This window comes from Streptopelia decaocto (assembly GCF_964273445.1).
Source record: "Streptopelia decaocto genome assembly, chromosome: 1".
In the NCBI taxonomy this organism is placed as follows: domain Eukaryota; kingdom Metazoa; phylum Chordata; class Aves; order Columbiformes; family Columbidae; genus Streptopelia; species Streptopelia decaocto.
The window spans coordinates 164,663,369-164,688,602 of NC_138663.1; positions in this window are offsets into that span (position 1 = coordinate 164,663,369).

Sequence of the window (25,234 nt, forward strand, 5' to 3'; positions counted from 1 at the left end):
AAATTTATTTTTTGTAAGCAAACATAAATGAAATCAAGCATTTTTCAGCTTAGGTAAAACATGATGTCAGTCTTGACAAAATGTCAGTCTATTGGAGAAAAGTGAAAGTCTATTTTCAGGTAAAATTAAGTGTGTTGTTTTTAACAAATCCATATGTGGTATTAAAATTGAAGTCCATATAAGAAAGACATAAGAAAGCTATATGCAGTTTGTCATGTATGATTTCCTTACAAATATTTTCTTATGCTCTTGAGAATTATGAATGTTCCTACTAGTTTTATGACTACAAGGAGAGCTATGTTCAAATGCATAAGGGCTACAGAAAAGAGATGCACACCATTTTTTTCTTCAAATCACTGAGCAGTTCTACAAGACAATAAACAACCAAAGCAATGCCTATATTTTCAGCAAAGAAAATTAACAAAAAATGTAGTTTTCTTGTCCTTTTAATCTTTAAATTTCCTGTATTCTGTTGGGAAATGACTTGAATTCAACCACATGATGGTAATTTTTGCATTAGAAGATCTTCTTGCTTCCATTTTTTGCCCTTTAGTAGCAAATATGGAAAGACAAGTCATTCTGGGCTGTGGGACTGGTAGCTGTGTGCATGAATGAACTATTTTATGTCCCTGGTTCAGCATTCGAACAACATGAAGGAACACGAACAACACAGAAACAAGTAACAGCTAGTTCTTTTTAATCAGAGAGACTTCTAAGAACAGTGCAAAGCAACTGCTTCCTGCAAATCCCATCAAAAGTAACCTCAGAAAATTTGAGGATGAAGACAGTTGCAATTTGGTTCTTTTTTACTATGGTGAGGAAGAATGAAGGATATTACAGAGAAAATGTTTATTGGTGGGTTTTGTTTTTTTTAGGAGGGATAGTTTTTTCTTGAAAGCAGAGTGTCTAGAATAGGGTCAATCTCAAGAGGAAAAATATAGTTAGAAATGATGTGTAAAGTCAATTTTTCATGCTGTCCCACAATTTTATAACGACTATACCAATACGAAGAAATTGTGATTTGAATACCTGAATATTCTGTTTACACAGCCAAAAAAAGTGGTGTCTGCCATTTTCCAAATGCATCACAAGTGAGGTAACAGATACAAGAATGATTCCTCTTGAGCAAGAGATTACACTGTGGCTTTTGAGGTCAGAAAACAGCAGCTGACCTTAGAGTTACAGGGACATACCCTCCTCTCATATAAAGCAAATGGTTCTTGTCTAAATAAAATTCGACCATTATATCCTCTTGAACTTAAATGCATTTTATATACCATCAAGTATTTAAAAAAAAAAAAATCTCATCTTTTTCATCTTTACATTTTTAACACTTATGTAAATGTTTTTGTTGTACTAATAGTAAACAAAATTACTGTCTTTAAACTGAATATAATTTTTTCTTTTTTGGTTCTCCAATTCTTGATACATAAATACACAGACAAAAATATTTTTAAATCATACTTAGAAAGTCTGAAACTATATTTCATTTGGGGGAAGATATAATTTCTTATGTAAGAATTCCAGAAATGCTATTTATCATGTTGATTGCCTACTTACAGCAGTCGTGAGAGGAAGATTTTGTATTCATTTATTAACATTTATAATTTTGAACTACCAAACAGTAGACTAGGATTTCCAAATGAGTTCAAAAGGCAGACAAAAAACTATGTTGGAAATCAATGATGAACAGTTTCCTGAGTTTTCTTTTTCATGGCACATACTTCACAATCCTAAATGTCTTGAGTGAGTCTCTTGTGAGAGATCTACCCTTCATTCTTTGGCTCACCAATGAGTGGCATTTCCATCTCTCTGGCTTGCCATCTCACACATCCATTAGGCCTCTTCAGTTCACTACACAAATGTGGGAATCAGGGAGTTGCATGCACCCTATCATGACATCCCTTTCCCCAAAGACAGATTCTGCCATGGCCTCAGCTTGCAGATCTTAATGCCCAACCCTCCCCCGTGTTATAGGTGTCTGATTAGTCTAATGGTATCCATTTCTGACATCAACATTCATACTAAATAGACAGTGCAGAGACTAAATGGACTTGGGTACAAATGTATATTCAGTTACAGACATGTTTAATGTTAACAAGGGAAGTGACCTCCCTGTTCCACGGGGAAGACAAGGTAGTCCTGGAGAAAGGTGAGATGGGCTAGTGCAGTGGTCCTGGCTGTTCTATGTGTGAACCTGGGACCAGGCCCTGGGATTCCTTTAGTTGTCTCTCCAAGATCTCTCAGGGTGTCTTCCAGGTCTCTCCTTGAGTTACCCCAGATCCTGTCAGTTGAAGGGTTGGCAGGGAATATCTGTTTCTGATGAGCCCACTGGGAATTCTGAAGCACCGAAACAGGTTGTCACAGTGTGTCCTTCTAAAAGGTTCTTTGTGTCTCTCATACAGTTATGTGTCTCTTGCTCTTAAATTACTACCATGTTCCTCTCTACTCTCTTATAACTGAATTTCAGACACTCCCAATCCATGCAAATTACCACAGGAGCCCATGGCATATGAGAAGGGGCTGAGATAACTGGGTTTGTTCAGCCTGGAGAAGGCTTTAGGTGGGCTTATTGCTATCTACAACTACCAAATGGGAGAGTACAGAGAAGATGGAGCTAAAACTCTTCTCCACTGTGGAGAGAAGAGAGTGGAGGAGAGAAAGAGAGAGAAGGATTTTGTAGTGATGAAACAGGAGGCAAAAGAAAGACATGAATACATACAAAAGGTGAAGAGAGAGGATGAAGCCAACAGCAAACTCCAAGAAGCAGTCAAAAAATCAGAGTGGTTTTTTTTCCACTTCAGTGTTTGCAAATCCAGTCTATAAAGGCTGCCTTCTTTTTCTTTTAGAAGACTGAAGTTACATGTTTGCATTTAAATGATATGCAGTGGAGTGAAGTGCTTTCATTTTTCAGATGATTTGTCTTTATTATTGTCTTGAACTCATGTGTATTAACTGAACTGTATGCTCTTGAAAGAAGTAAGAAAATCCCTCGTAAGAGCCAAGCATTACCATGGTTATCTGAAAATAAGTTCATAAAGAAGAAGACTATGATTATAGCCTCAAGCAACAGAAGTAATAGGTTAGGTAATTTAAAGTAAATATAAATGACATATTTTATGTTTTAAAAGTTGTAACACATTAATAATTATAAGCAATCAGTTTCAAAAAATTAAAAAAGTGTAAAGGCTTATTGATTCAAAAACTAAACTCTGTGTTTCATATTGAAAAGCAGAAAAAGAGGTAATGATCTGTCTCATTTTGTTGCCATAATAAATTGCTGGATTAAGGTTTTGATTAAACCTTATTACAAGAAGTAAAAAAAGCAATGGTATAAAATAGACTTAATTTATATTGAATTATGATTTCTGGACATAATTCTGTACACAAAGAATAATATGATCCAGGCTTCTATTATGTTAGAATTTTCTCGTTAAGAAAATACAGAATGGGCCAGTCTAGGTGGTATATCTGCTTTGGAAAGGTTTAAAGAATTTAATGAAGAAATTAGAAATAAGAAAAATATTTTGGAAATACTGAAATTTTTCAGGTAGTTATTCTCTCTCTCTCTCTCTCTATATATATATATATATATATATTTTTTTCTCCTGAGGGAGGCATTGAAAGTCATCTTTCTGAATTAATCACTGTTTTTGAATGTAGTATGCTCAGATATAATAGGATGTTACTAGAAACTGACGTTCATAACATACTTTGAGTTTCACAGAGGGTAATGGTGTCTTTCTCAGGTGACATGCAAGATATATCTCAGAGAAATGCGTTTGGATCTGTGGGACTAAATATAAAATTCAGTCTTTCCGCGTGTGAAGCTACTATGAGCCCCATATACAACTGTCACAAATGTGCGCATACGCATAGAGCAAACCTAAAACCAGTGTTGGTATATGGTTAAAAACAATACTTCAAGATAATCTGGAGACTTTTGGAGGATGATGTGAACTTCAGGTCTTACTACACTGCATGGTCATTTCTGAGCAGAAGTATCTATATAAGTGTTTGCAGACTGCATGCCAACACTGTATTTTCTTTGTTCTTATCTCATTCTTTTCAGGTCTTAAAAAATGTATGTGAAGTCTCTTTGTAGCAAACCACATGAGTAGCCTTTATTAGGAGTTCTTGTTTTGTCTCTTGTCTTTTCTGAGTCTTCTGCAGATTTGGAAAAGACAACAGCAAAAGAAGAGTAGATGATATTTCATCCTTTTTCAGTCAGATGCCTGCTGTGAGGATGTTATTGACAGAGAAGGGAATAAGAAATGCAGGATTTGTGAGGACTTCTTTAAATCAATGTTTTAAATGAGAAAACTGTTATCTGCATAGTGCTTGCTTTTTTTTTGAGAGATGTCTGCCTTACGCAGATTTATGAAAAGCATAATCAAATTGCGGAAATTGTTGCACAAAAAGATGTTATGAGAGTAAGGAATATGATAGGTTTTAAGAGTTGCTGGACAAATTAATGATATCCATAGTTACTAGTTAGCTTCTGTAATGGAAAGTGCCTATATTACTAAATGGAGGATAATGAAAAGGAATAGTGAATGAAGGATTGTTTTTAAGCCTCACTGTTAGCTACAGGCAGAAACAGGAAAGATATCTTTCAGTGAAATCAGATTTTATTTCATCCCATGCTTAAGACCAGTGGTTATGTGTTGTGTTTAGTCATAAGAAACTGACTGAAGAAAGTTTTCATGCAAGTCTACTGTTGAGAGCAATTTTTTTCATTGCTCTTACTGCCATTAGTTATATGCTAAGGGGCTCACACCTATCACCTCTCTCCATATTGCTGGTCAGTCTTCTAACAGTTGTGCCTCCTTTTCACTTGGTCCTATAGTCAAGCCCAAGTGAAAGACTGAAAACTTGTTCAAAAATAGATGTACAGGTTTTTTTCTGTTTTGTTTGTTTTTGGGGTTTTGTTTGTTTGTGGTTTTTTTTAAAACATTTGTAGCTCTCTAATAGTATTAATAGGGTCACCAACTTCTTGAGCTTTGACAGACCATGGAGCTGTTGCCAGGTTTAAATTAGATTCGTCAGTTGCCCTGAAATATCTCTTCTTCTTTTTTTATCATCATGATCCATCTGTAAAGGATTATGGAAAATTTTCACAGGTAAATGGCAATCCTCTTGTGAAGTTTATTTTTATTATAACATGGAAAGTAAATAAGAACCACAATATATTTCTATAACTAAACCCAGGAAAGCCACTTTTCCTTCCAGCACCTAAGAATATTGTTCCTGTCAACATTTTCATCAAATGTTATTCAAATAACTCTATGTAAAAAAACATATTTCTTACTTCCATTGTGTTCAGTATGTATCCTAGTGAGACTCAATCTCTTTAAAAGACAATTTACCTGTCAGTGTCTATATAGTAGAATATTCTAATGGAAAGGAAAAAGGGATAACTTTGTTGTATTATCTATACCAATACTCTCTTAATATAATTGATAAGTAAATACTTTTTTTTTTTTCTTTCTTACTGCTTCCTTTGTCTGAACAAAATCTTGCTAGTGGTTTGAGATTACAATTTTAGTTTTAATGGAAGACTCGACAACCCTCAAGTGAGGTTAATTTGTATAACAATACAGTTATACTTTGCCGATTCATGATACCTGAGGATCTGGTTTCACATTTGCAATTCTATGCCTAATATACATTTTTATTTAACAAAAAATAGGCTTTTCTAAGGTTAAAATGATAGATTCTGATTTCACTGTTATTAATTTAAAACTAGAATAATGTAAATTACTTCACTGCTTATGTAACTGAACACAATCTACTCATACGCAGTGAACAGAATAACAAGACTCACACATGGAATCATCTTCAGGGAATAGCTATTAGCGTAAGGACATTATAATGATTATTTTGTTTAAATAAAAACTACCAATATGATTCTATGTTCTGCTGTGTGGGTTTATTCAGCTTTCAGCAAGTCAGCTGCATGAAGTCAAGAGCTCCTTCAGAGAGCCCAAAAGGAAGAAAAAAATTAACAACCTCTCAGTGAACAGAAGTGCCCCGTGGCTAAAGTGTACATAAATTCTATTATCACATATCTTTTCCTTTTAAAAACCCAGATTGAACATGAAAATAAAATAAATGTGAGTTTATATATCTAGGGTCTGGGAAAACCTCCAGGTTTAGCTCCTGATAGAGAAAGTGTGGACTGTCCTTTTTGATGATAATGCCACAGGAAAAAAAAAAAGCCAAGCAGAGAACCAATATAAATGCACTGTTGGAGTCTTGTTCAATATTATGTGTTATTTCCTCAGCACTGAGAGTTGGAGGATATGGAAATAAAAGCTTTCTACAGAACAGTCCATATGGTGAATTTATAATGTGTGATCAGGACAAAACATGAATTACTGTGACTAGTCCATGAGTGTACTTTTCAGTGATTTTAATTAGAGTTAAGAATACTTCATACCCTCAGATGCCTGTCATGATTTTTGTCTTGATATTCCAAAAATTCACCTTCTATTTCTAGCAAAGTGTAGTTATTAAAGAGAGTGAACTTAGCACTGCAAGCCTTCAATCTGTTTCACGTGTTCTTTGATTAATACAGCCACAGTCACTGCTGTTTTAATAAGAAGCTCTTGAAGTGACACAAATACAGTCATAGTCTTTTATTAATATCTGAAATAAATCCTGGAAAAGTCAGAACTAATTAATTCAAGTTCTTTATCTATGTTTTTTTTTTTTTTTTAATGCACTTAGACTTATTATCTGCAGACATGCTGCAAAACAGCTCAGGGATCTTGACCATTAACTGACAAGATTAGATGCCTGCTGGAGCCTGCCACAGCATCCGGTCTGTAGCCTGAGATTTTTTAACAAAAAAAAGGACATGGAGTGATTTGCACTCAGTTCTGGCCATGTGGTGAAGCTGGGAAGTGGATAAGGCTGGGTTTGGAAATGGAAAGTGCATCTGCATTCTTTAAATGAGGTTTAGACAATATCTTCTGAAGATGGACTTTGTGTTATGGTTAATATTGCTGAAAGGGAGTTATTGAAGTCAGCCCAGCATGAATATTAATGAGACATATACTACTCAGGTGAAACAGCCAACTACTACATATTGCCACTGATATACAGAGAGAGCTTATGTATCAAGTAAAATCTAGCAAGCTGTGACAGTTTCTATGAAAGTTCTAGACCAAGACTGTACAGTATGCAAAGACATGGTTTCCTGACACTGTTGAATTCATTAAGCAGCCTCTGGAAAACTGGAGCCACAAAGATGCTCTGAAGATTATTCTTAACAAAAATCTAACTTGTAGTTAAAAAAAAAAAAAGTGTTTGCAGTAGGATATAAACACTGTTTTTTTTGCCATGTTGCTGTACCGACCAGATTTTAAATAATATATGGTCTGTGACTTGTAGTAAAGTTATAGTCAGTTGTAAACATACAGCAATTTTTCAATGAGCTCTTGATCATTCTTGATCTTGATTCTAGATTGTTGATCAAGGTAATTAATTTTGATCTCTGGGTCAGATGATGCATTTTTAAGGTACTTAGTGTGAGTAGAAAGGATTGTAAAAGAATACTTCGTAATTTAATCTTGACATATCACACAACAGCGATAGAAGTCAAGATGTTTGTGCAAGATGGATGCTAATGGTGTATTCCCAGTGCATATACTCATCCCTGAAATAAAACTACAAAAGGATTCACAAGCCCACTTATTATTAGAGTTTTGTCTTCTATTTTGATGCTTCCTATTTTGTTCCATTCTTAAAAGAAAAAACAAAATGTCCTCAGGCCACTCCTTTTATCTTACTGGCTGATTTCTTATACGAGTCCCCATATTCACTATTTGTGGATGTGTTCTGAAGACCTATAGAAACACAGAAAAATAAATGGTTGCAGGAAAACCCTGGAGTTCTTTCAGCTTAAATTCCTACTTAAACTGTGTCTGGCTTCAAAGCTAGGTGAGGTAACTCTATATCTTCTCCAGTCATGTTTTGAGCATCCCCAGGAATTCCACAGAAATTTCATTCCATAATCACTTTGTGAGATGGCATCTACTTCGGGCTAACATGCCAAAGAGTTCTTTGTGAGTCATATGTTAGAGTTGTTTAACAGCCTATATCCCATAAAAATGAATGAGGGTTTTGAGCTAACGTAACTGTATCTCAGAGTTAAAATTCATTGCTCATCTTGATTTTACAGTATGTTGAGGCTTTTTGTTTGTTTGTTTGTTTGCTTTTCTCCATACTATAAACAGCTTTGGAAGACTGTAGAGATTTAACATTTGAAGTTCTGAGTTTTTACCTCATTTGCCTCTAATCATGACTGTTTATTCTCTAGTCAATACTAATTTTGAAAATGAAGAGGATCAAAATAGGATTATTCTCTACTTTTCATCACAAATTGTGTACAATATATTCTAATAATTCTTTCAGCATGCCATTCTACACAGGGATCAACATTCCCTGGGAAGGGTTGGAAGCCCTTTCATTCCTCAGTCTCTCCAAAGACCTACCTTTTGTCACTTCTGCTAGAACATACATAATCTGGATTGCTCTCCTCCTCATACTACATAAGGACTTCTGTCAGTAGACTGAGGAAATATTTTGGGTACACTTGCTAGTTAGTTCCTTCAGAAACTAGGCAAAGGAATCCTACAATAAAAAAAAAATAGGCATTCTGACTTAACACACATTCAAATCACATATACAACAGTACCACCTGTCACCTGTGGGGTGACTTTATAAACAACTACAGGGGTATGCCAATTTAACTTCATGTCTATTAGAAATTGTTATGTTACATTATGTTACGTTACATCACGTTACATTTTTATGGCTGACTGCTGATCACATTTTCCATATACTAACAGCTCAAGTCCAATGCCTTTTCCTGGGTCCTGCTACTGTTCTTGCATGATGTTAGGCCAAGACTGCCTAGCCTGTTAACTTTTTCTCTGTACTGTCCTACCACAGCAAGCAATCTTTGTGTCACCTCCTAGGGGCTGTGTAAAACTAGTTACCTCTTTTTAATCACAGGTGTCATGTTGTCCACTACAGATCTGAGTCAGCCCTCACTTCACATTCCTTTTCACTTGTGATAATTTTCAGAACTTCTTAAATCTAGTTTAAGTTATTACTAAACTGGGTTTACTAAACTGGGTTAGAGATAAATAGCACATTTGTGTTTAAAAGGTCAGCTATTCATCAGTTTCTCTCTTGCAATTTTATCTGGCCAGATGGCTTTACAAGGCCCTCAATATCACTTGAGTGACAATATCTCCCACTGATTCTATGAAGTGTTTCTAATTTATCATGCATTGCAAACACTTTTGGGAATCTTCCTTTAAAATCAAAGCTCTAGATACTAAGGAACCAGATTAAAAAGTGAACTGGGGGATCTAGAGAAAAAAAAAATTATGTGGGCATTCAGCTTAAATCCTAATCAGAATTCAACAAAATTCACACAGTCATAACTTCATATTAAAAAATATTAAAATTCAAGATACATATTTCAATTTCCTCTGCAAATTCTCTACTAACTTTAAGTTCTGTAGGGTTTTTTTTTGCATTCTTATGACTCCCCTACCCCAAGCAGTGTCTTTGTTGTGTCTTGCTTTCAAAAATCTACCAAACCTTAAAAAGTGCTGAAAAAATCATCAAGGAGCACTGTCTTAACAAATATACTTTGTGCAAAATAAACCATGCAAGAAGTACTAGGTCCATTCTTACCTGCTTGCTTTTAGTAAAAAAATGCCTCCATTTTGGAGCTAGTGTTGTTTTCCTTAATACAGCCTCTGTACTGCCCAATGAAGTTCAATGCTTAGCTCAAAACTTTAAATACCATTATGTTGTAGGAAGAAAGCTGTTTGTTGTTTGGTTGATTCTGGGTTTTTTTGATAGAGACATAAATTAGACTCCAGACTCCATACATCATTCTCTCTCTGAGTCTGTAATTTAGAACAGGACATTTCTCTTTCTTGTACTATTTTCATGTGAAGTCAATACTGCAATATGTCATCACAAATAATATCCAAACAATAGAGCCTAGTTTCTGAAAATGAAATCTGCAACAACATCTTCTAGTCCTGAATGTTTATTTTAATTAATTCTTTTATCTACTAGCTTGTTTTATACATTTAATCCTTCAAAATAAAATTTATTAACACAAACAAAACATCTTCTGAATTTCTTGCTATAGTTTTCCATATTAATGTAACTTATGAATTGATGTATTATAGTTGTAAAGCACTGCAAAAAGGTGTGCAACCTCTTAATATATGGAGCAGGATTTGATACTACATAAAATTTCAGGACTGGACAGTCCAATCCTTTAACATACCCAGGAAGATGAAGAGTATTTTCAGAAAGAGCAATCAGAAAGATCAGTCTCAAGATCTCATGATCAGAAGATAGCAAAGGTAACAAGACAGATATATCCTGTAGGTGAACAGAAAATGACAATGAGAGCAATTCTCAAATCTCTAATCTGCTCAACATCACAGATAAGACAATAATATAAGAAAATATAAAGATGGAAAAATGGCAAAATAACAAACAGAAGTTGTACTGTTCTTTCATTACCTTATGATGGCACGGCACTGAAACAACACCTAGAAAGACAATGACACTTGTTAATGGGAGATGTAATAAAAGCCATTCTGCTATGTAACAGCTATGTTTGGTGCTGACGAGATGAACACATATAATTTAGAATTACAGAAATTATTTCTTCTCAGTGTAACCAGGATGATAATATAAGGTAATTTAAAGAAAAACTGAAAATCCCTACAAAATACTGTGTATGCCTGCAGGCTTCTTTCTGATATTTCCATTGGTACAATGGTGGTTTTTTGTTTCTTGTTCTGGACAGTAGCAAGTGTAATCCATAATGAGAAACAGAAGAGAAAAACAAAATATGTTTTTTAGAATCTACAAACACATGGAATAGCTTTCTTTCTATCTCATTTTATGAATAATACAAATGTCTTATATAAATTTTCATTTGTTTTTCAACACATGCAATAGTACTGAGATTCTGAGCACTACCAGACTAAATCTGGTTTAATTCCTTTCGGTTTAATAACACACACTACTCTTTTTTAAAGGATCCACTACACAGATTAAGGTTGTATTTGATAAATTGGGACATCCATTAGGTAGATATGTATACACTAAACAATTTAATTGTGTACTTATATGTCCATACTTATCAGAATTTATTTAACTCTACTGTTACTACTTCATACGTGTCATTTTTGACAGTAGTTGGAAATCAGAGAATTTACAAGAATGAAGTGTATGTGAGGCCATACACAATCCACTATTAAAAGACTTTAAAAATTAATAGGTAGATGAGGCACATTTTCTGATAGAAAAGAGCAGAAAGCAATCCCAACAATGGAAAATAATACTATTTTCTCTTAAGTTACCTTCATGAACTAGTATTGTTGATTTGTCTCGGTTTGTAAATGCTGGTAAGACATAGGTCTTTCAAGATAGGTTTCATCCTCAGATGTAGACACTAGAACTTATGGTGTCTAAAATATAGCTGTCAATAACATCAAGGGAACTCTGCACTTTTATTTTTTTTGGGTTACCAACTGAAATTTTATTTAATCTTACTTTTAAGTGGCATTGGTCATGACCTTAAAAATGTCAGCTGATGTTTGCACTACAGTCTTAACAAAGACTGCTTGAGGATAGGTGATAGATGGTAGTGAATTACACAGAGTTAAAAAACAAAACAAAACAACACAAATCACTTAAAAATGGAAAAAAAAAATCTTTGACTAAAAATATACTTTGATGTAGGAGTTGTCTATATATATGAGTCACACAGGCATGATCCTACAGATCATGATCTTACATATGGATTCTGAGTCAGCATACACTTTCAGACATATTAATATACTTACACTACCCTGCTCACTCACAGCTACACCATCTTAGTTTTATTTTAAGAATCATGCTTCAAAATACAACATACTTGAATATACTATGAGCTTTTAGCCATGTTCTTTGAATTTGCATTACATTTCACCTTAATTTTCACAGAAATACTGCAACAGCTTATCAGATATGAAGTATCTTGGTGCAGATCAACAGAACACTGAAATGCTTTGTTTCAACTGAGATCCTAGTTCATGTTCTATGCTCTTAATCCTTAAACATTTAGACTTTTGCATAGGTCTTAAACTGCATTAGGTAGCATAAATTAGCATAAGAACATAAGTTAGATTAAAAAATAATGTTATAAAGAAATAAAGAAAAAGGAAACAATCATAGATTACAACATTCAGAAGGTGCTGAACATCCCATAGCTGATGCTTCGGGGTATTTAAACACAGAATGATGAAATTGGACTAGTTACCAGTAGTTTGGCTTCAGACTGTCAGAATAAAGTACACTTTCTTGAAATATTTATATTCAGATAGCTTTACATTAATGATTTTATGATAAAAATGTCTGATACAGAACTCTGAGATTTGACATTTGGATTCCAGAGCAGAGGTTGATCAACTTTATGGTTTTCAAATATTTTTTTATTTGTGACCCTAACAAAATTTTTCAGTGAACATGCATATTAAATGTAAATCTACTTATAGTAGGTTTTTGTTTATTTGTGTTTGTTTTGTTTTGTTTATTTTAGTTAACAGTCGTGGACAAGATAGTTATATAGATCACAAACTGTTTACCTTCAGCATTCTAACTCTTTAGAAATAAGTGTTGCTTAAGTTTTTTCTAATAAAATCATCACGATTTGTACACTCCTATTCACTTCTGCATAGTTGATGACTTGAACTTTTGATGGAATAACATTATGTTTCACACTATTGAGCAGAAACTAATAGATATCATGGCCTACAAATTCAACAACAGAAGGGCTTGAGTGGGAAGATGTAAGTACAAATATTGTGAGTATTGTGTCTGAGATGAGCTGTAGACAAGATGTCTAATCAAGATTGAAACTGGCTAAACTGTGAAAAAAAAAAAAAGGGAAAACAAAGCACTAGCCTGAATTCAGGGTTCTTACTACAAAAATTGGCATTACATCCACATTTGCTGAAAACTCTTTACGGCTACTATGCAACTGCAGTCTTATTTTGTACTGGAAAACTGAACTTATTTATGTCAGTTCTCATTGATTTCTTCTCCAAATATCATTCAGGTCAGAGCTGATAATAATTAAAAATAGTACATAGATTTTATTATCTAGGCAATGAGAGTAAAAGGCTAAAAATCTACATTACACCTGAACACCTTTTAGATTTATAGCTCGTCCATATTTTACAGTTTTTCCGCAGCACCTTAAAGGAAGTAGAGAAAAACAAACAGAATATAATCAAGTATTCATGGTAATTTTGCATAGGAAAAGACAGAGGAAGAAGATCTGAAGATGACTCCTAGAAGCAAGTGAACTTGATGAATTTCAAGTTTAGATAGTCAATGGATGTTATTTTGGTTGTGGTATTGCATTTTGGGTCAATGCTTGAGTCAGTCAAGACCTGTTAATTGGTTGCATCTGTATGTGAAAAGAATTGGTTTGTTAAGGTGATTCTAATAATGAAGCAAGGGCTTCCTTTGGCCTGAGAGAATGAAAATGCAACTGCTGGGCAGCCATGAGGGTGTAATAAATGATTAGTTTGCATTGGGAGTAGGAACCTCTAAGAGTACACAATTCACTTCTCCCTGTACTCTTCTCCACACTTTCAGATATGTTTGAACCTGAGGTATAACTAATCAGCAAGACTAGGCCTCACTTTCTCATTAACTTATTGAAGAGGTATTGTAGTGTACGAGAACTGTGAACTATCATGGGTATAAGAAGAATATGCTGGTAGCAGAAAATTTGGTAATTATTCAGTGACTGGTGAGTTTGTAATACTAAAGATGATCAAATAAGGGTATTTCATGTGGAAAAGCAGAACTAATTGTCCTAATACATGTTGGCAACAATAAATATGGAAACGTGGGAGGAACATTTTAGGAGTAAAACTCAGGTTTCCAGGGTTCTGCCCAGCAGGAAGTCCTGGTCTCATGGTAACAGTGCGTGCAATGCTTCCAGCTACATATGCAAGACCTGAAGAAACTGTACAGGAAAGATGAGTTTCACATTAACTAGAACGGAGCCAATCTGCTGATAATCAGACCAGAAGTATAGTGGAGGAGTATTTTCAGTAAAAGCAGAGGGAAAGCTAACAGGCATGAAAGAGTACTTGGATTTGATATAGTAAAAATCTTTTAACAGGCAGAAAGAAAGCATATATGCAGCACAACAACTCTTATTAGTCCATCTGCAGAGCTCTGCCTGCATCCCTGGAGCCCTAGGACCAGCAGCTTTGGACCCCTCAGTGTAGGGTGGTGAGTGTTCTCCTTAAGCATGGGGGGGTGAAAGTCAGACTCATCAGAAGAATTGACTAGGAGGCTGGAAAAAAAATGTAGGAGTTTATGGTGACTTTTCATAATAGAGCAGGATCAACAGAGAGTTCTCTCAGGATAGCTGGTATGACAAATTGTATTCAGTATCTTCATTAACAGCATGGAAAGAAGCACATGGCTAATGTCTGTGAGTATGGAAAAGACACCAATTTCATTTTAATATTATATTGATGGCTAAGAGGTCTGAGAAAACCTTACAAAGCTGTGTCTGAGGTTGAAAATATAGTTGCTGTATAAAAAAAAAAGTAAGGTAAATGCTAGGAATAGAGTTTGCGTGATGTTGAGCACAGAACTGAGAAAACTCAGGAGAGAGAAATTAGCATTATTGTCCTAGAGATACACAGCAAAAGGACGAAAGACAAAAAGTCAGAAGTTCCAAGAAAATTATGAAACCATCAATAAACATTACAGGAAAATAAATTACCCAAAGGACATTTAAACTCTGTAAGAGGTTACCTGGAGGAGTTCTGGAATCTTCAGTTTGGAGACACTTAAAAGTTGACCAGGCTCAGCTGTGCACAACCTGCTCTGAGTAGATCTGGCTTGGGGGAAGGGGAAAGAAGGGGAAAGATGACTGACTTCCAGACATTCCTTACAGTCAATATTATTATTTGATTTGGTTGTCTGAAGAAAGATGTAGCTGAGAGTTATGAAATCATTAGAGCAGTGGACAGGGTGATCACAGAATTGTTATCTACCAAATTTCACTATACTAGAAATAGAATCAGTGAATAAATTGGTTGAGAGATCCACTTGAAACAGAAAGAAAAAGGTATTTCTTCTGAACATGTATCTACATGGTCTGTAGATAATATAATCACAACAGTAAAAGTGTCTGGCCCAGCTGTGACCAGCAATAGGGTCTTGGAAAATCAGGAAACCCACTCCGGCTGGTTGAGGTGTCCGAATACTGAGTGACATGTTTTAGTTTTGGCGTGTTTTTGTTTTTTTCCGTTTTGGGGGGGTTTATATTCACATGAGGCGTAATAAGACCAAAACAGGGACTAGGATACATGAGGTTTTACCTTAGAGAAGTACTTTCCTCTATTTCACTTCCAATGAGCTGTACAAACACTTGTCTAATGGTTATGCCTTCATGTGTAATTCACATGTGTTGCAAAAATACTTCTGAGACTGTAACTTCAATAGAATTCCTATGAATATGTTTGAAGTTCAGTATGATGAGGCCGAAATATTGCTGCAGCATCAGTCTTGGGATTGCAGTATTACTGCTGTTAATATACTAATCCAAACTAGGACCCAAAAAGGTCATTTCAGACTTCATGGGCTGAAGCAACATCCACATAATTAATGTGTAAGCACAAACTGAAAAAAAAACACCAAACACTTCTCCAATCAAAGAATGAATTTAACATTCCTTTGACGTAATGTGGAATCTGAAAACATCATAGCCTTCTGTTGTGATATAACTGGGCACATATTGTACATCTCTTACAGTTATTTGTGGTACTTGTTACATGATGGCAGAAATAGTGCCATGCATTCAATAATACTGTTTTGTTTGGTTTTTCAAAAAAACTAGGCACTGCCCTTGAACATATATGCTGAGCTTTTATAATAGACCCAGAAAGAAAACCTGTTACTTTAAAAAAATTAAAGAACAAAACAATGAGGTTCTTGCCCTAGTTCCACCGCCTCTGACATATAGAAAGAATATTCATTTAACTATTGAGATCTTATGACCATTACCAAAGCAATAAGAAAAATAATAATAATTGAAAAAGAACTATAAGAATTCAGAGGCAGTATTAGTTAATACTACATTTAAAGATTTTTTGGCTTAAAATCAGTTCTGGATTTCTTACATATATGTTTTGTATTCATCTATTAATATAGCATTGCATAGTGAAAACCAAACATTTAGAGCCAATTATGACTCCCTCTATATTATAAGATCTACCTAAAAGTTCTTTGCTTCTCTCTCCCTGCTCCCTAGACACCACATGCATGAACTCATGGATCCTTGCAAAAAGAAGGCCTGCTCATGCATTTATTTTCTTCCCAGATCCAAAGGACTAAATGGATTTATAGCTATCTGTTTAATAAGATTTAGCAAGGACAGCAAAATAATAGTTAAAAGTTTTCAGGAAATAAGGAAGCAATAGAGAAGAGGTAATGACTCAAATAATCCCAGGTGTAATTATTAGAGTTTATGATTTTGACTGTACATAATGCAAAAGGATACTTATTATAAGAATACAGTTATCTCTCTTAAGTTATTCTCATTGTTCAGGTATTCCATAATATAATATGAAATGGAATATTACATTAGATTTTATAATTTTGATGTAAATCATGAGTGCTTTCAGAACTTCAAAAAATACGTCATAAATACTCATTTATGAAGGTATTTGCTTTCAAAGACTTACTGGCCCAATATAGGGTTTCTATGTAGATATTTTTCATCTAATTGGAGGTTTCCAAAACATATGCTAATTGTAGATGAGATATACTGAAAAAATGTCCTTTAATTAGAGAAGGCTTATATTTTTTTTCATGGAGTTTTTACTTGGTTATCAAACATATATATATCCTATGTCTTTGTCTCTCATTTTGCTTCTGCTCTGACAGGAATTAACTAAGCAAGCTGTCTCAACCTTGCCCCATGTAACATATATGTTTGAGAGTTCAGAAATTTGTTTTACAGCTTATTATTTGCTTGATTTCACACTCTGATTTATTAATTTACTTTATTTTCAGGCTAGTAGTATTGTAAATAACCCATAAGCTAAGATAACTGCATAAACAGGAAGAACATTAATGTAGCTAACAGCAGCAGTGATAGAAATTGTTCTCTGATTTGCAGATGATTTTTCATTATATAAGCTTCCATGACCAGAAGCCTCAAGTGTTATTCCAAAGCTATAACTGCAAACAACAAAATCTATACATTCATCTCTTATCATTCTCAAAAAGAAAGTAACTTTGTGAAAAGAATGAGGCCACAATCCATCCCACAAAGAGCTATATTAGCAAGTATGTAGACAGCAGGTAGAGGGAAGTGATTAATCCCCTCCATTTAGCACTTAACACACTACATCTAGAGTACTGTGTATGACTCTGGGCTCCCCAGTATGGAAAATACACTGACATACTGGGATCCAGCAGAGGGCCACCAAGGTTGGTAGAGAGCTGGACCCCATGGCATTAAAGTAGAAGCTGAGAGAGCTGTACTTTTTCTACCTTTAAAAGACCAAAGGAGATTTATTTTATTTTATTTTATTTTATTTTATTTTATTTTATTTTATTTTATTTTATTTTATTTTATTTTATTTTATTTTATTTTATTTTATTTTATTTTATTTTATTTTATTTATTTTCCTGCAGCTTTTCTCCAAGATGGTCAGTGGAAGGATGAGAGACAATGGACACAAATTGAAAAACTCTGGGAAATTCTGTCTCACTGTACAGAAAACTTTTTTTCACTATGATGGTGATCAATCACTGAAACAAGTTCCCAGAGAAAATGTGGAATCCATGTCCTTGGAAATTTTTAAAAATCAAGTAGAAGGCCTTGATGCTATTCATATAAGAGAATAAGGTGATATTTAGAGACTATTACATCAGCTCACAGGAAGCAGCCCATGAAGAAACATATGGATAAAACCATATAATTTTCTTTTTATTTTTCTGCTTCTTGGTTTATATCTTTTTCACTTGATTGATTTCCTAGGGGTTGTTTTTAGTGGGGGTGTGAGGCTGTGTTATTTTTTTTACAAAAATACAGGCTGTTCCTTTTAAACATTTTTTTTTTCTGTTTTTTTTCATTAAATAGATCCACTCACATTCTGATTATCCAAAACCAGACTTCAGAAACAGAAAAGAGTTTTCATAGTTGAAGCTGAAGTTCAGGTTTATCTATGCTTAACTTGGTAGATTAATTAGTTTAAAAAATAAATGACTTGGAATTTATACCTAAAATGCCAGAGAAAAATCAGCAAATTATATTAAAAAAATTAATGGCATGTAAGATGATGCAAAATACAGCAAAAAAACCCTGTTATTTTCTCCATATTATAATTTCAGGTGGTCATGACAACAAGAAAATAAAGAAAAAACAAACAGACAAACAAAAGCTTTATGTAGTTAGTGAAGCTGAAACACTTTCAGGATTTAATTTCAAGAGGGTATGTAAAAATTAGTCCCCACATACCGGAAAACCTGAAAAACTGTCCTTTAATAATAATTTTCAGTTATAAAAGCCTTTATATCTTGCTCATGATGTAAACAAATTGCATTAGCATTTCTAGGAAGGTAATGATTGAGAACATTTAAATTTAACAGCAATTGAACTTGACCTTAATTTAGTAAATTAATTATAGTGATAATACACAACTTTTATGGCAGCATTTACCTGGTAGAGAAAAAAAAAAAAAAACCACAACAAACCCAAAACAAAACAAAAAACAAAAAAAAAAAAAAAAAAAAAAAAAACCACAAAACCAAAAAAAAACCCAAACAAACAACAACAAAAGAACACATTAATGAAATGCTAGACTAAAAGTGTGATCTCACTAACTCAGTTTTTATTCTCTATTCTGAAAAGTGACGTGTAATGTATCTTCTTTGAGAACATGGTAAAAGGAATGAAATCTCTGCTACTTCTACCAGAAATGAGACGTCTTTTTCTAAATTTTATTGACCATTTCATTTAATCACTAACTCATAAGAATCAGACCACATTCCATATTTTAATGCTTAACCTGTCTGTGCAGTTCGCAATAAGGACTGAAAAAACAGAACAGTTTTTGCTTGCACCTTTGCTTGCATCCATTGGTCTCACTGACTACACAGTAAGACTACAAAAAAAAAGTAACCCCTTTTTTAGTTATCTTATCAAGCATTTGGAGAGTGTATGAAACCAGAGTGGAAAATATGCTATGAAATGCATAAAATATTTTGAAATTTTGAACTTAATCATGTGCTGAAATTGAAAAGCACTGTGGAATACCTGACATTAGTAACAGTCAGTCTATATTAGCCATTGTGTGGTTCAAAAGTATGTTCATCACCTGTAAGTAAATGTCAGTTATTTCAAAAACATGGCAGTGGCAATTTTCAGTTGTAAAGAACATGTGAAGTAGAGGTATTGTCCTGGTTTTATTAAAAACAAGACCAGTTCTTTTTTAGTGATTTTTCTTTCAGCAAAGTTCTTCTGGGTGGCTGTACTTTTCTGAGTTTTAGCCTGCATATTTTTCCTAGGATGCTGTACTCGGTGCTGATAAGAAGACCAACGGAATGCTGAAGAAGCTCATGTTTAGATTTATTACTATGGTAGCCAAGAAGACTGATAAGTTTTCCCACGTTCCATTGTGAGAGAGGCGTGTTTGAGGAGGGGTGGATGGAACAGGTGACTAAAACTGACCAACGGAAGTATTCCATCCCATAATTGTCACACCCCTTATATAAGTGGGTGATCACGAGGGTCACTCTCTCTTTGACCATGGCCGGCATCTAGAGAGGACCCTGCCTGTCTGCCTGTGATCTACAGGCCTCAGGCCCTGCATCCCTGCAACCAGGTTCCAGTTTGCTGTGAAGTCCCGCCCATGACTTCCGGAGGCCTGAGCTGCAGCTGCTGGAGCCACCAGCCCCGCACACCCAGCTCCGCTGCTGCTGGAGTGACGCCAACTCCACATCGAGCATTCGAGATTGGTTTTGTATATTTTGTATATATTCTCTATTTCTCAGTAGCATTAGTAAAACCCTTTAAAATTCGCCAACTTAAAGTCTAAGTCCCTCTTCCTTCCCCCTTATCGTTCGTATCGTCTTTCTGATCTAAAGGAAAGGGGTGGCGGGAAGTGAGGGGGTAACAGGGAGCGTCTGCCATGGTTTATTGCCACCTTGCCTTAAACTGTGACAGGTATGAATGGAGGAAAAGGTCTTACAGTTAATGAAACTGCCTTATGTAAAACAGCTTATTCAGATTGTTCCAGGATGTATTCTCTTTTCAGTCCAGCTGCTGTATTATTCTGCAACAGATACGTAAACGCACTCGTGCACATATGCACACACATACACACTACAGCATTTCAGCAAAATTCTGGAAGGCTTTTTTCAGACCTATGTCCTGTTATTATCTGGTTACTTGGATTAATTTATCTTGACAGCGAGCAGAGGTGCTTTTGCAGGACTACCGTAGCCATAGAATCATCAAACAAACATACAGCTGGTACTCTGCATGACAGTCTTTTTAGTGAGTGTGACATTTGTCAAAAAGCATTCTTGTTGGAAAGTTTAGGTACCTTGTAAATGTTTATCTAGTGCAGAATACCCATCTGCTAAAAGGCTTTAAAGGTTTTGTTGAAACAATAATAAAATTTAACTTCTATTGTTCTTATATTTCTAGTAGGCTTTATTCTACAGAATTTGCAGGCAGTTAATACCCATGTTAAGTGTCAGTTAGGAAAGGAAGTAGCTATCAGGTAGATTTTTTTTTTTTTTTCCATTTCTGAATATCCTTTACTGTAGCTTAAGACCACTACTTCTACATGTTATTTACAAGAGACCTGGAAATAAATTTTATCCTATTCACCTTCACAACAACCTTTCATCTCTTTGAAGACTATTATAACTCTTCTTCTGTAGAATAAGCAGATTTTTTGTGTTGTTTTATTACACCATTATCTTGCACTTTCTGAAAGAGATAATATTCTTTTCCAGTTCTTCAGTATACCATGTTCTGGAAATGTCAGGAAATTCTATTACCTCCTCTTTCACCCCTAGTTACTCATTTCCTTCTATACATGCCACTTTAACTTAAGTTCTTCCCAATACTGCCAGTCCTCACAGCCAAAATAAGTAAATCACAAATTAAGTGAATAAATAAAAAGGAGAGAAGTTAAGTGGTACTTGGCTGTCCACTATTCATTCTGGCAGAGCTTTTCATTGCATTTTTGTAGCTTATTTTGATTTATAAATGTTGCACTTCAAACAAAATCTACACATTACACATACAGTAGTGCATAAATCAAGGAGCTGTCTCAGACTTGTGTGAAAACAGTGTAACATAACTCGTGGAGTGGTAGACCTAGCTTTTTGTGGATTAACTTAGACTATATTTGGCTGAACACAGTTGCATCAATTCCTATGAGAATCTTATACGAGTAAGATAATATTCAGCACAAGGGAAGGTGACAAAGATCAAAGCACTATGTTTGAAGTTTTACAAAGACCATCATTCTTATTCCTTCAGTCTATGTCAAGCACTGAGGTAAATTAAATTATGGATTTAACATGTTTTTAAAATTTATTTTTAAGACAGTTTAGCCAAATTTGATTTAAATGTATTTATTTATATTTCATATACAATATAAAGACAAAATTAATTCTGCAAACTCTGTTTTAGCAGGACTTATATGTGTCTTAAAGTATCTGCAGGTAGCAACATGTATAAGAGAAAATATAAAGTGGATCTGAGAGCTTGGCTGGTTAGCGTATGCTGAAAGACATGTAAGTGGCCCCATACATATAGTTTGTGTTTTCTTGTGCAACCTAAATACTGTCCTATTTTCAAGTGAAAGAGACATCATGAGTTTTGGAAATGTAGTTGTGAGAGGCAGTTAGCACCCTTCCTTTTCTAACAAGTTAAGTTATTATTTAACCTGCCAACTTCCATTTTCTTTTAACACTCATGAGATGAGCAATTGTAATAAGAATAGTAACAGTAATGCAATAGCAGCAATTAGTTGGTTCCCTCACAGAAAAACATGGTAAATTGCCTGGTGTAGTCACCATTCATATGTCCAAACTGCCAACTCTATAGCTAAATATGGATTGATTTAGTGATTAGGAAAAAAAAAAAAAAAGCCAAAGAAAAGGAAGTTTTTAACACATGCTGCATTGATGTTACTTGACACAGTACTGTGTGTTCAGGTTCCAGAGAGTAAACTTGAAACTGTCCTCTACTTTTTCACAACTGTTCATTCCTGTTATGATACTGCCAGCTTTGATTATGTGTTTGGTTTAATGTGGCAAGGTTCTGGATGTTGGAGGGCTGCAGGAGTGACCTCCGTAATAAGGCGATAGGGGGTGCCAGAAGAGATACAACCAGTTCCAGAGAGCTCTGCAACAGATCCACAAGTGTGAGGAGAAAGGAGTAGCAGTGAGTTTCTGTAACAGACTGATCACAACCACCATTTCTTCTTCTTCCCTTGTGCTACTGAGAGTAGGTGTGAGAAGGCAGAAGAGCCAGGGAGTAAAGAGTGAAGTTGAGCCTGGGAAGAAAGAGGAGTGAGGGAATAGTGTGTTTATTTTTTGCCTTTGTTTCTTACCACCCAGAACCATTTTTAACTGACAAAACCTAATTTTCCCCAAGTTTAGTCTGTTTTCCCCATGATGATAATTGGTAAGTGATCATCCTATCTTTAGCTTGATCCACAAGCTTTCTTATTTCCTCCAACCCCTCTCTTCAGAAGGGGGAGTGAGAGAATAGCTGGTTTGGAGTCAATAGCTAATAATTAGAACAAATTTCATGTAATATTTACATTTTTCAGAAACAGCTTTGTTATTTTAAATTATTGTTATGTATATAAAATTATGCAGTTTTCATTCTATTATTTAAATAATGCAACATTGTTCTGTCAAATTCTTATTGTGTTTTCTTACTTCTTTCTCTGCCTGCACCCTCCTCTAGCCTCTGGCTTATTATTTATTTATAAAAATCTTCATGTGTTTCTACTTGTATATCCTGAAGGGCTTTATATTGGGGGAAAGAGTTTTTATATTTTATCACTTCTTTCAATCTGCTTCATAAAAAGTATGGAATTTTTGTTTGTTTGTTTTCATTGTTTATTTTTACACTAGAGTTTATAATTCTAGTCATCAATTAGCTTGAAAATGTCAAAAATATTTACCAATTTTTGTTCATACATTTATGCTCGTATTTTTTTTCTCTCAAATAATTCATTTCATAGCTTTCAAATTCATAATGTTCACTTTTGTAATACCTGACCTTTTTCTTTTACAAAACACTTTATCTGTCATGTGAAATTTATCAGTGTTCTTCCATTTTGGATAAAGGGCTTTTAAAGGAAGAAAATATTTTCTGCAACTTAGAAATCCAGTAGATGTTTTGTATTTTAAATTTGAGTTTCATAGCACATCACAGATTTAAATGCCACATGTTTAATTTTTCTCAGATACTATAAACTACTGCTTCAGGAACAGATCAGTCTGTTCTCTAATGTATTTTGGGACTTACTGACACACATAGTGGCAATAGACTCCAAACAGTAAAGCCTTTTTTGAAAAAAAGTGCACTATATAACTCTCCTTGTCCCGATTCAGTTTTACCTGAAAATGCTAGGAATAACATTCCTGATTTTAATATTCAAGTCACGAGAATATTCCTAACAAATAGATATATTTAGGCACTTAAATAAAAATGACAATTTATTTTCATTTAGCATTATTTTTTATGTACAGGAAACTGAATGGTTGTTGAAACACAAATTCTAGGTCAAAATAAGTGTCTCTTGCTATTAAGAAGAAAAAAAAATCACAGCACTTCTATTTTTAATCACAGCCATTATTCTATTACTATCTATAATAAAATTACGAACTGAATTATAGAATATGAAGAAAAAATCATATAGTCAATCTAGAGCTTTCCTTTTAGCTATTAAATTCACAGTTCTAGGGATCACTTGGCAGCTGACTTAGAGACTAAGTCTTGCTGTTCAGCTACAGCTTTTCTCAGTGATCAAAGAGAGGAGGGGCATCTCAGTGACGTTAAAGACTATAAATATCTCAGTGAGGACAAACTGACATGTTCCTCAGTTACCTGAAGGACATGCCTCAGCAATAAACAAGAAGAATAAATGAGCATTTCATATCCAATGTGATCTCAAGATTTACATATCTAGGATCTGAATCTCTCTTCTGCTTTCCCTGATGCAATGAACTATTTTGTATGCTTCAGATTGGTGTTCTTGTTGATATGCTAATTGTACAGACATAAACAATCATTTCAAGCCAAACAGAAGGAATATGAAAACTAAAACATAGAATATTTTTGAGAACAATATTAATCTGTTGACACAGGAGATGTGAATGTTTTACCATCACAATATAAATATAAATGTTAAAACATTAACATATATCTATTACGGTTTTCAACATCTCTGATAAGATTTATTTCATAAAAATTTTTATGTCTGAAAACTAAATATCTCAGTCTAAGTCAAGCTTTCATGAGAGACTGGAAAGTAGTGCATGGTTCAGAGGAAATTGGACTAAACCTCCTTAGAAAGCTATTTTAGATATCTTCCTGCAGTCGGATGAATCCCCCATAACATGTCTGAACAAAATTCAGGCTAAGTGAAGAATGATGGATTTCAAACAACAAAGAAACAATGTCTGTTTCCTTTAGCAGCTCTTATTTCAATTTATATTTCATCAATATTTATGCATCTTAAAATAGTTGGGACAGATTTATTTTCACTTAACTTTCCAGAGGAAGTTAATTACATCCTAAGATAGAAATGTAGTGTACAAGACCAATAACCATATATAATTTATAAACTTGTCATAGAATTTATAGACAACAACCTTAGAGTATGTGCCTAGCTCTTAGTTGTCTAAATTTAGGAAGAAAATTTCTTTCCCATGGTTGTTGATCACTATACACCTTTAAAAGACACTATCATTGCAGTGTTTTTATAAATATAAATGTGAATACAAAACTGAATATTTAACAGCTCCCTACCCTCTTCCTTGCAAATGCTAGTAATTTGGGAATTAAAAAACAGGAAAAAAAAAACGTAACACTTATTCATATCTTTTAAAT